Genomic DNA, 13,886 nt, shown 5'->3' with positions numbered 1-13,886 from the left:
TTAGCATTCCTCTTCATGTCAATGGCAGCTGCTCGGCTGGCACAGACGCAACTTGTGTGTGCGTCAAGACAAATTCCTTGCACGAGTACAACGTGGGTGTGCTTTATTTAGTTAGAAAAGATTGTATTAGACTTTTTAACAGGAATTAATTAGATTGTGAAAAGTGGGCATTGCATACCAGGAAAGAGAAGAGCATTGCAAAAATAAGTGGGCTTGGTGAAATCATTGAAAAAGGAAATCATTTCGGGGTGTAGAAAATTATTCTACATGATCAAAGAATACAAACACAAACAGTTTTGCAATAATACGCCCCGATGACTCCTGCACAGTATGACCACCAAGTAAATGTGTCCATTTTTGATTTCATGTTGATTTTAAGCCTCAGCCTAAATTTTCAGGTCAGCCATTCTGAAATATCCTTGAGTGCGAGTTTAATGAAGTGTTCACAAAAAAAGGAAAATTATACAACGCAAGAACATCGGTACTCTCAGACATATCAAAAACCCCCTGAGCTGCATTCTGCACAACTCACAATTAATTACATGTCATCTCATCAACCTTTGAGAGACAATGGAGCCTGCATTCATTAGCTGACGATGATGAACTAATAGTGGCATGACTGCGAGAGAGGAAGTGAATTTCCATAGTCCCATACCAGGACTAGGGCCACTGCGAAATGTGCAATTAGCCCGCAGGAATTGTGAACACACTGTGTGGAGTGTCAACACCTCCAGATGAAACGTGACACACTGATTAATGGCACAGCGGCTGAGACTGCCACTGAGCTCATGAGATAGATGGGCTGGAGTTTAGTTTGACTTCAGATCACTGCATGCCACAGATTAATGCTCATCCTTGTCTGGGATCTTGGTTTAATGCATCAAGTAAGGCAAGGTCTTCAAAACACATAGACTGACAAATTAATATTTCACCAGAACAAGTAATGTTGCAGCATGATGATCTATGTTTGTCCAGGTAACCTGTTAGAAACACTGCCATTCCATTTCATCTTTCCTGTCTGGTCATGATCAAAGATATCAAGAAAGACTATCCATTATATCTAACTAGATTATCTATCAGCTAAGCACGCTGAAATGAAATAACACCCTCCAGAAGCTTGTTAAAAACATACACTGTACTGTTCAAAAGTTTATTTTCTTTCTTTTTGATTACAATTCAGCCAGGACAAATTAAATGAGAAGGAAAAAAAAGGCATTTATAACGTTACAAAACATTTCTATTTCAAAATAAATTCTGTTCTTTTAAATGTTTTTCTCAAAAACTCTACAGAAGTCATTCCACACCGTTTTCAAGTACACTGAAAAAAAATGATACATTGAATTTACAAAAAAAATTTAAGGTAAGTGGTTGCAATCAATCTATTTTAGCTACATTTAAATAATCAAATTTAGTTGACTAACCTTCAGTAAAATTAGTTTAAATGTAGCTAAAATAAATTGATTGCAACCACTTACCTTAAACAAATTAGTAAATTCAATGTATAATTTTTTTCAGTGTAATTATAATGAGAAAAATAAATGTTTCTTGAGCACCAAACCAGCAAAAAAAATATATATATATATTTTGAATAGTAACAATAGACTATTTCACAATATGTTTTACCTATATTTTTAATCAAAATAAAAAAGAATTAGTGAACTTATGACCCTTAAAATTAATAATCAATCAATCAATCAATCTTATTAACCCCAAATTTCTGAATGGTAGTGTACTTAACAGTGTTGGCGATTTTGTCCTGAGATTTATATAGCTCACAATTCATAAAGTGTGTGGTGATCTGTTGCTGGTATTTGTCATTTTTAATGTTTAGCTGAGTATTTCATTGTGGTTGTCATCTGTGGTGGAAAGCGACCAATTTATCGCTCCAATTTATTGCTTTTCCACGGCTTGCTTTTCGTTCTTAAGTTTAATAAAAATAAATAACTTTTTACAGAAAAGTATTAAGAGTAGTCTTAATCTTATGTACAGTATTCACACACCTCTTCACCAAAACTCAATTTATTATTATTATTTTTAAATGTAAGAAACTAGATTACATCTCACAAATCTGACTTTTTTCCTCTATAGTTCTGCCACAGAATAAAAAGGTAATTGTTTTGTTTTTTTCGGTCACAATTATTACCGTTTTCTCCCAATTGTGAGTTTATATCAAACAGTTCAGTCTTTTCTTGTTGGAATTGCAGAATTGTTAATATCTCTGTTATAAACTTACAGTTTCACTTTTTTTTCCTCAGAAATATGAGATATAATTGTGAGATTACCTTTTTAATGTTTTATTTTATTTTAATCCCATGGTGGAAACAAGCTTCCATAGAATGTACTTTTAAAGTTAGTATTTAGAAAATAAATCTACTTCAAATATTTTCTATATAGACCTGATTTATAAAAACAATTCATTTTTGTATTAATTTTCCATATCACAGTGCTCTTTGGAATAGGGATTAGTTCAACTTGTAAAAATCAAGACCAAGCACTCAAGGACAAGTAAAATGTAAAAAGCCTTTATTTCCTCATGGCTATATAAAGTTAAAAACAACACCTTTGACCACACACATTTTTGTGTTATGAAGTGTTCATTAAGTTCATTTTTGTGCACCTAATTAATATTCATGAGCCAGCCCATTTCCATTTCACAGTGTCACAACAGCACATTTGTGCTACTTAATTTTAAAATAAAATACAGACCCGTGGTCAAAACATATTGGCTATGCATGAAGAAAAACACATTACAGTACATTAGAGCACCAGTAAACCAAACAATTGCTCTACAATCTTTATTTTCATGGCAAATGTAACTTGAAATTAAACACTGAACCTTTTTATCTATTTCCTTAATTTGAGATCTCAAGAACCAGCAGTAAAACAAGTATATGATAGAATAATATTCTTTCATTTCGTTCAGAAACTTCTGCAAGTGCCCATTTTAGGAGAAGTTGAGCCTGTGGGCATGCAGCGGGACACACTTCAGTGGAGGAAATTCATCACAGCACCCTTCGCTCCTTGTTTTAATTACACACAACAAACAGCATAGATGTTTCCTAATAAGATGGAGTCAGAGAGGGTCTCATTACCAGTTATGAAGTAAAAAAGGAGGGAGGGAGAAAGTGGGAGAGCTTTCATAAGCAAAAGAGAGGATTTCTCATGCATACAGAGGAAGTGAGTACAATAAACAGGCAGTAAATCAGTTCCAAAACGAGTTGGCATGAGAAGTGTTGTGCTTAGAGTATTTGTTCAGTGTAGAACCAGTGGTAATACATTTTTAGGAGATCTTCTCAGAGTATTGATTGATCTACATCATTCATCTGATTCAAAGGCCATACAGTGGATCCAAAATGTATTTGGAAACCTCAAGGCATAATTCATCCAAAAAAGAAATTCTGTAAATTGTCTCTCACTTTTTTTTTTTGGTCCATAAAATTAAAGTCTATAAGATTTAGTGTTATTTTGGGCCCCACTGACTTTCATAATAAACTGTAAAAAGTGTTTTTCATAAAAAAAAAAAAAGATTATTGGAGTACACTTTACAAGAAAATGCTACATCAGTCTTTCAACTTCAAAATGCCACATTTGATTCAATGTGTTACTTGCCGTGTATATGTTATTGTAAAATTTACTAGCAATTTTTTTTAGCAATTTGCAATTAGTGTATGGACACATTATCTTGTTGCATTTACAATAACATATTCCATTAACGTTTGACAACAAGAAAACATCCAAATATTTTTTCTACAGTTTTAAAAGTGAATTAAGTTTCCAAATATTTGTGTTATTCAATATTCGACTAATAACAATGTGTATAAAGATCAAATGCATTCTGCTGTCTAAGTTTTATAAGATGCTATAAATGTCATGCAATCACTTATTTTGCCCAGGTTTGGATATTGTTGCTCAGTAAGGACTCAAGATTTGCAAGGATCTGCATTCTTGTGATCTGAATGAACACTTGAGACACTGGAGAACAAGCGTGTTCGCTGTGCATCAGCATTATTCTTGTTAATCTTGTTTGATCTTCACATTTGCATTAAGCATCTTCTTACAGCATTGCCACTTAACAGCGGTTTATTCTTACCTATACTATAATCTCTTATTTATCAGACATGTTTTTCAAAGTCAGTTCGTTTTGGACATTTACATAGTAAAATGAATCCCTTGGCAAGTCCGCAACCGTTTTGTGCTGCAGGCGCAAAAGCAGGGCAAATAAGATATAGATGCTAAGAAGTTAGAAGTTGAAGAAAGAAAGAACATTTTCTATTTAAAACACTAGTTTAGATCTTGATAGGTGACGCAATGATTTTCTCTGAGCAACCGGCACGTCTGTGACAGTTTTCAGCTTTCATTTCACGAGGGAAGAACAGATTCTTACTCTGCATGTGAAAAGCATTGGTCTTTATAAAGCATAGAGCAACAGCTCTGTGATGCAGATGTCCTGCAGTTTCATAGAGCAACACTGTCCTCTACTGACAGAATGCTACATCCCATCTGGGAGACTTTATTCACATTGATTATAAATATGAAAATCAGGGATACATATTTGATTTTGTGGTGAAAGCTTAAATGGTTGTCAATAACATGTGCAGGTCATATTTCATCCTTAAGTAAAATTATACGGCATATTGAGCATATATATCCTACCGTTGAAACGTTTGAGGTCGGTAAGGTTTTTAATGTTTTTGAATGAAATCTCTTATGATCAGCAAGGCTGTTTTCTGTTTTAATATATTTAAATAATTTAGCCCAGGCTTTTTATTGTTACTACGAGTGCCTTGGAGTAATTAATCTTTTCAGTTCATATTTTAAATTGTAATTTATTCTTTTGATGGTAAAGCTGAATTTTCAGCATCATTACTCCAGTCTTCAGTGTCACATGATCCTTCAGAAATCTTTCTAATATTATGATTTAGTTCTAAAGAAACATATCCCCTGAAAACGTGCTGCTTGCATGCTTTGTGGAAACCACAATACTTTTTTTTTTTTTACTTCTATTTTCTTTTACAGAACAAGCGGGAAGCCAGTGTGCCTGTAGCTTTCTCTATCTCTGGTCTATCACGTGATAGAAAGTCTAAGGCCTTCTCAAGCCGTACGGCTGACCCATCTAATCTGCGGCCTATTATGCTTCAAACTAAGATTGCTCAGACACAAAATAATGCCATCAAGTTAGCATTTTTAAACATTCGCTCACTAAAAAATAAATCATTTCTGATCAATGACTTAATAACCACAAACAACCTGGATTTTATGTTTCTAACCGAAACATGGCTAGAAGACAGCTGCAGTGCAACAGTCCTAAATGAAACAGCCCCTCCTAACTTATATTTTATAAGTGTCTGCAGGACTGTTAGGAGAGGTGGAGGTGTAGCTGCTCTGTTTCAAGATGTCTATCAATGCAAGCAAGTGTCATTTGGCCAGTACTTGTCTTTTGAATATTTAGGTATTGTGCTGAAAGGTGCTCCGCGTATTCTGTTTATCATTATTTACAGGCCTCCAAAATATTCTCCAACCTTTGTTGAAGAGTTAACAGAACTGTTATCAATGATTTCCTCAGAGTTTGACTGTTTTGCTATTGCAGGGGATTTTAATATTCACATAGATAAACCTTTAACTCAAAAGTTAAGAATGTTATTGATGATATTGCACCCGTGAAAGTCTGCAAGAAGAATGGCAGACAAAGGTCAACATGGAGAAAATCAATAGCAGTTCAGAGCATGAAAAGACAATGCAGAAAAGCTGAGCGGATGTGGCGAAAGACGAAACTAGAAATTCACTATAGCATCTATAAAGACAGCCTTCATGCTTTTAATGTGGAACTAGCCACAGCTAGACAGACCTTCTTCTCAAACCTTATAAACAGTAACTTAAACAACACTCGCACCCTTCTTGCTACTGTTGAGAGACTAACAAACCCCCCAAATCAGATTCTTTCCAAAAGAAAATGCATTGAGTTTGCTTCCTTCTTTTCGGAGAAGATTAATAATATCAGAAAGGCGATTGGCACATCTTACAGTTATCCAGAGGTCACACAGGTTCGACCGCAATTTCAAAAAGAAGTAAATATGTGACTAATTAACTTTCTTTCATGTAAAGCACTTTGAATTACCATTGTGTATGAAATGTGCTATATAAAAAAACTTGCCTTGCCAAATAAAATTTGACAGAATTTTTTTGTAACACTATAAATGTCATTTTTGATCAATTTAACATGCCCCTTCTGTTTAAAGTAGTAATTTCTTATATAAATACAGGTCATTTTCAAAAAATTAGCATATTGTGATAAAGTTCATTATTTTCTGTAATGTACTGATAAACATTCGACTTTCATATATTTTAGATTCATTACAACACAACTGAAGTAGTTCAAGCCTTTTATTGTTTTAATATTGATGATTTTGGCATACAGCTCATGAAAACCCAAAATTCCTATCTCAAAAAATTAGCATATCATGAAAAGGTTCTCTAAACGAGCTATTAACCTAATCATCTGAATCAACTAATTAACTCTAAACACCTGCAAAAGATTCCTGAGGCTTTTAAAAACTCCCAGCCTGGTTCATTACTCAAAACCGCAATCATGGGTAAGACTGCCGACCTGACTGCTGTCCAGAAGGCCATCATTGACACCCTCAAGCAAGAGGGTAAGACACAGAAAGAAATTTCTGAACGAATAGGCTGTTCCCAGAGTGCTGTATCAAGGCACCTCAGTGGGAAGTCTGTGGGAAGGAAAAAGTGTGGCAGAAAACGCAGCACAACGAGAAGAGGTGACCGGACCCTGAGGAAGATTGTGGAGAAGGACCGATTCCAGACCTTGGGGGACCTGCGGAAGCAGTGGACTGAGTCTGGAGTAGAAACATCCAGAGCCACCGTGTACAGGCGTGTGCAGGAAATGGGCTACAGGTGCCGCATTCCCCAGGTCAAGCCACTTTTGAACCAGAAACAGCGGCAGAAGCGCCTGACCTGGGCTACAGAGAAGCAGCACTGCAAATTTTGCATGTCATTCGGAAATCAAGGTGCCAGAGTCTGGAGGAAGACTGGGGAGAGAGAAATGCCAAAATGCCTGAAGTCCAGTGTCAAGTACCCACAGTCAGTGATGGTCTGGGGTGCCATGTCAGCTGCTGGTGTTGGTCCACTGTGTTTTATCAAGGGCAGGGTCAATGCAGCTAGCTATCAGGAGATTTTGGAGTACTTCATGCTTCCATCTGCTGAAAAGCTTTATGAGATGAAGATTTCATTTTTCAGCACGACCTGGCACCTGCTCACAGTGCCAAAACCACTGGTAAATGGTTTACTGACCATGGTATTACTGTGCTCAATTGGCCTGCCAACTCTCCTGACCTGAACCCCATAGAGAATCTGTGGGATATTGTGAAGAGAAAGTTGAGAGACGCAAGACCCAACACTCTGGATGAGCTTAAGGCCGCTATCGAAGCATCCTGGGCCTCCATAACACCTCAGCAGTGCCACAGGCTCATTGCCTCCATGCCACGCCGCATTGAAGCAGTCATTTCTGCAAAAGGATTCCCGACCAAGTATTGAGTGCATAACTGAACATAATTATTTGAAGGTTGACTTTTTTTGTATTAAAAACACTTTTCTTTTATTGGTCGGATGAAATATGCTAATTTTTTGAGATAGGAATTTGGGGTTTTCATGAGCTGTATGCCAAAATCATCAATATTAAAACAATAAAAGGCTTGAACTACTTCAGTTGTGTTGTAATGAATCTAAAATATATGAAAGTCTAATGTGTATCAGTACATTACAGAAAATAATGAACTTTATCACAATATGCTAATTTTTTGAAAAGGACCTGTATATATATTTCATGGCAATTATGGCAAATCTTATTCTCATTACTGTAATGCAATCAATCAATCGAGAAAATATTCATGATATACATGGGATTTATGGTATATGATAGTATTTGCTGTACTGCATTTTTGCAGATTGAAATTACACTTTAGAGAATAATGGGACCAAAATAAAAGAAAGTTACAATTAAAGTAGACTTTCTGGACGTATTACAGTAATTAGAATTTGGAGTGAAAACGTACTTAACTAATACCAACATCGTAAAAGTTTTTTTTAATATATATATATATATATTAACACACACATTTATTTTAATTTTTTATTTTTTTTGGTGAAAGGTGACCTTTTCTTGATATTCCTGTTTGATCTGGTGGCTTTCATTTCCTTTTTGCTGCATCCAAATGCCTGATGATGCCTGGAGGAGCTCAGTGTATTTCATAACAGTGTGAACAAATTTAATTTTAATTTTTAATTTAATTCATTATTTGACAGGGACAATAGACAGTCAGAAAACTGTCCCAGAATTAGCTACAGAGCTAAATTTAATCTGCTGTCCCTGGGCAGGAAAATACAAAAATTATGTGTTCAATATAATACCATTTACAGTAAAATCCCCCCACAATTTAACAGATAAAAAATATAATCCCCCACATAGAAACTACAATCCAAATTTCTACAAAATGTCCCCTATAAATACTACAAAGCATCATCCTACAAACAATTATAAAGATTTTACAACTCACCAAAGTTTCATTCAAAATACAGAAATGGTCACACACCTGACTTGTCTTTAACCACATTTTCAAATGTAGCTTAAATTGTGCTAGAACACTGTTTTATAGTAATTGGTAAATTATTCCAGTTATTAACAGCCCTAACAGAGAAAACTGAACGGCCAAAATCAGTAGCTCTAAAATTCACTGCACAATCACGTCTAGACGAAGCTCTAGCTTGTCTTAGCTATATTTTTAGTACAAGAGAAAACTAATTTCTTCAAGGGTGAAGGTGGAAGATTGTTAACAATTTTGTACATTAAACAACAATAAAACACAAAATTGTCAAAAGTTAAAAAAAAATGTACTTAATAATCAAACAATGATGATACCTGTAAGGTTTCTTAGCGAACACTTTTAGAGCACGTTTATACAAAGTATATAAAGTTCTAAGAGTAGATTTCCCTGCTTGCGACCATGAGCTAATACAATAAGAGAAATGAGAAAAGATCAAAGAATTCAAAAAGATTCTTGAAGCTTCTATTGAAAGTTGACTCCGTATAAATGTAAAATTTCTAAGTTGAGGTGTCACTGCACAAACTATTTTTCAAAAATGCTTTTCAAATGTTAAATGAGAATCTAAAATAACTCCAAGACACTTAAAATCTGGTACAATTTGTAATTTTTCACCATTAACTAATATATCTGGTTGGACCTCCTCCTTTTTAATTTTAAAATACATACATGCACTTTTACAAACATTTAATGTTAAACAGCACTGAGTAAACCAATCTAAAATTTTTGTCATTGCGATAGATAATTTTTGTGCCACCTTTTCTTTTGTTTTGTCATGTACATAAATCACAGTGTCACCTGCGTACATTTGAATATGTACATCAGGACAAACATCTGGAAGATCATTCAAATACAAACTAAAGAGTAATGGCCTTAGGGTTGACCCCTGAGGAACCCCTGTGGGACAATCTCTTAAAGAAAATATGTATGTATTAATCCGGGTACACGGTTTCATTGATGTAAGATAAGACTCAATCCATTTTATTGTCTCTTCCAAAAAATCAGTTTCTGTCGAATGCTGTTTACGAAACCCAAATTGCACAGGACACAATAAATTATGTATATCTACGAAATGCACAATTTGATCAGTTACTACTTTTTCTATTTTAGACACTACTGATAGAATTGAAATCGGCCTATAATTTACCACATTAGTTTGATCACCTGTCTTAAAGACTGGGGTAACTAACCCCGTTTTCCAACAACTTGGAAACGTAGATTGTCTAATTGATAAATTCACAAAATTAGTAATTGGTGCTAAAAAGATATCACTATTATTATTTTTTTTAAATTACAGTCTAAACCATCTATATCTTTGGCATTGGAATTTTTCAAATATTTTATAATATTCTGAATTATACTCTCTGTAACTGTTGTCAAATAAAATGCAGATTTTATTAAATTCACTGATTTAATTTCTTTATGTCTTATTCCAAATTTTGAACTGAGTCAACAAAGTAATTATTAAATACATCAGCAATTTCATCAGGTTTATCAATTATACTTCCTTTAAAATCCTATTCTAAACATTTATTACATGATTCAATGTCTTTCTTTATCAATTTATTAATAGTTTGCCATACCCTTTTACTATTGCCTTTAGCCTCGTTTAGAATATTAACAAAAAATTGTACCTTAGCCTGCCGTAATATCTTAACTACCTTATTTCTTAAACTATTAAAAAGTCGATCTTGTTGCAAACCAGATTTTATAGCTTTTTTTAAAGCAGTATCATGCTTTTTCTTAAGCATCCACACCTGTTCATTAATCCATGGTAAATTATTCTTTCTAGACTTATTTCCAACTAGTTTTGTATATTTATTCCTTACATTTTTTAGCTCCTCTATAAATATTCTATGTGCAGTTTCCAGGTTTTCAGAAAATAAAAAGTGATTGCCTATCAATTTGTCCAAGCTCTTCTTCAAAAGCACTCATATCCTTTTTTGGTATTCTATATGAATAATTCTGGTTAGTATTATGATATTCAAATCTATTCTTATTCAGCTTCCTAGAAACAAGCATTACATTGTGATCTGATATTCCAGTTAAAAGATTAAAAGTTTTTGTTATTCTGTCTGGTTTCTTAGTAAAGATAAGATCTAAAGTAGCTGTAATTCGTGTAATGAAATTTACTTATTTCCTTCGGTTACTTTTTGGTAGTTTTATCAACCAAGTTAAGATTAAAATCCCCCAAAACAATACACTCTTTACTTATCTCGATTTCTTTAAAAAGTTTTCTAAAATGATCATAAAATGAAATATCAGATGAAGGGGGCCTATAAACTGCAACAATGGTAAAAGACATTTGAGAAGATAAAGTAATTAAAACAGATACATTCAAAATCATTTTAGCATTCAAGATTAACTTGTTTACTTATAAAATTATCTTTAACATAATTTAGATAAGAAGCCCTCCTCCTCTGCCATTTTTCCTATCTTGTCTGAAATATTTATACCCAGGCATTGCTAAAGATGCACTAGGAAAAGTTTTAGTTAGCCACGTTTCAGACAAACACAAGAAGTCTAAATTTGAGTCCATAAGCAATTTTTGAAGTTGTTCATGTTTTGATAACATACTTCGAACATTTAAATGTCCTCCTGTCCTAAGGTACAATTAGCCCCACGGTCCCAAATTATTTTAGAATGGTTCACCGTTGGAAGGTTTTGCAGCTTGCGACGCTTCTCAGCGGCTGATTCACGGTGTGGCGTCGTAGAAACTCCTCTAACATACTCTGGCAACACATCCAAACCACACCCCTGATGCACACTGCAGGCGTCAGCGGTGTGTTACGGCTCCGAAGAGGTGTTGTTCCGTCCTCCACGCGGTGCCCACTTACACCAGAAGCGTTTCAGAAGCGAAGCGACAGGATTCGCGAGACCACGTGATGTCAGATGTTGTTTGGTTGCTCTTTGTCCTTGTAAATAAGATTTGTGATGTCATATAACACCGTGTGTTTTTCTAACTCGATGATGAACCTCTTGTTGTACATCTCTGGCCTCTTGCCAAAGATATGTGACTGAAATACAATTGGGAGTCAGCACAGGGTGTTTATTTTGAAGTTGACATGACTTTTATTTTGTATTTGCTGTGCGGTTTAGACGCGGTGTGCGTCAAAAATAGACTATGCGCCTATATTTAGCGAAGCGGCGCGGAGAGCCATCAGGGGACAGTTGACCCCGGCTTGATCACCAATGGCCATCGTAGGAATCTCAGGTGAATCGCCGACAAACACCGGCAAAACAACCAGGCCGCGATGGGTCTCAGCTTGATCACCATTAACGCCCATTTCACACCGAGTGCGTGAGCAGCGCGTTTTTCGGCGTGCATGTTAACAAATGAGTGCAGTCACACCGGGAGCAGTAGTGCCGCGATCGTTTCATTTTTGCTGCGCCGCTTACACTGAATTAAAGTCACAGTGCATTATTCTTGATCAAAATTGACCCGATTAACATAAAAAATAATACATTTCACCATAAAATCATGTAAGTGATGCGTTTCGTGTTTCACAATCACCATAAAAATAAAATGCAAATCACATCACTTTCACGAGTTTACATTTAGGTCTTCAAAGATACATTTACATTTAGGTCTTCAAAGGTCTGTTAAATTAATAAAAATAGAGGCAATTTTTTGCTTTAATATTACTTTTTCAATTCAATTATTCAATCCAATTACACTTTATTGTTGAAATTCTTTCCAAAATGGGGAAGTCGTGGCCTAATGGTTAGAGAGTTGGACTCGTGATCCAAAGGTTGCGGGTTCGAGTCTCCGGCCGGCAGGAATTGTAGGTGGGGGGAGTGAATGTCCAGCGCTCTCTCCCCCCTCGATACCACGACTGAGGTGCCCTTGAGCAAGGCACCGAACCCCCAACTGCTCCCCGGGCGCTGCAGCATAAAATGGCTGCCCACTGCTCCAGGTGTGTGTTCACTGCTGTGTGTGTGCACGTTGGATGGGTTAAATGCAGAGCACGAATTCCGAGTATGGGTCACCATACTTGGCTGAATGTCACTTCACTTCACAAAATTAGTCTTGGATCTCACAGCTTGGCTCACATCAATTCACATTAATTACTAAACATAGACACACCTTGCTACAAAAAACAACAGTATATACATAAACACACGGCTACAGTGCATTAGAATAGTGAGTCATTTCTATTTTCCAAAGCCCAGAGGCCTATTTGAACCCCCAATTATTAATTTATTAATTAATAAATAATAAATTTTATGATTTATTAATTTTACAGACTGATACACGTGACACAGCCAATTCAATCTAGCATAATGCACCTCTAAACCTTCTGTTAGATGGCAAATATGAATATTCCTCATACAAAATCTGAGAAGGGTCAGACATAATTTTTCCTGACATGGTCGGCAATTTTTTCATATACACATCTTGAAAACTTGGCTCAAGTTTGTGTAAACTACCTATAATATATTTTATTTACATATGTGTGTGGGCCAGAGGGGAGGGGGACACTGTCGCATCAGAGTATGCTGGCCATATATACATCAAAGCACATGGCACACAGTGTTCGGAGGAGAACGCTGGAAAATATGACAGAAATTATGATACTCGTCTGTATTGCAGTATACACGCCGCGGTTCAGCTGCCCGCGACAAACGCTGCCAGTATGAAAGCACAATGGGCGCGTGCTCCTGCGCTGATCACGCTTGCGGTGTGAAACGGGCGTAAGCCCCATTCACACTACAAGCGACACTCAGCTACAAAGCGACATGATCCCATTCATCCCCATCCCTTAGGGGAAGTCGTGGCCTAATGGTTAGAGAGTCGGACTTGTAATCCGAAGGTTGCGGGTTCGAGTCTCCGGCCGGCAGGAATTGTAGGTGGGGGGAGTGAATGTCCAGCGCTCTCTCCACCCTCAATACCACGACTGAGGTGCCCTTGAGCAAGGCACCGAACCCCCAGCTGCAGCATAAAATGGCTGCCCACTGCTTCGGGTGTGTGTTCACGGTGTGTGTGTGTTCACTGCTGTGTGTGTGCACGTTGGATGGGTTAAATGCAGAGCACAAATTCCGAGTATGGGTCACCATACTTGGCTGAATGTCACTTCACTTCATTTCAATGGAGAGCTGGCGATTTCCGGCGACAGCGACCGGATGGGGCGTGTCCAGCGACGCGACAAAGTTCAGAATCCTTCAACTTTATGCAAATGAAGAGCGACAGCCAATAGGAAAGAAGACAGTTGAGCTCACGTGATAGTTCTCCTCTCAGCCGTAGATAATGGAAAAAAAGTAGGCTCTGTTTCT

The sequence above is a fragment of the Barbus barbus genome (genome assembly GCF_936440315.1).
Source record: "Barbus barbus genome assembly, chromosome: 5".
NCBI classification, from domain to species: Eukaryota; Metazoa; Chordata; class Actinopteri; order Cypriniformes; family Cyprinidae; genus Barbus; species Barbus barbus.
Note: the sequence above shows the minus strand (reverse complement) of the source record.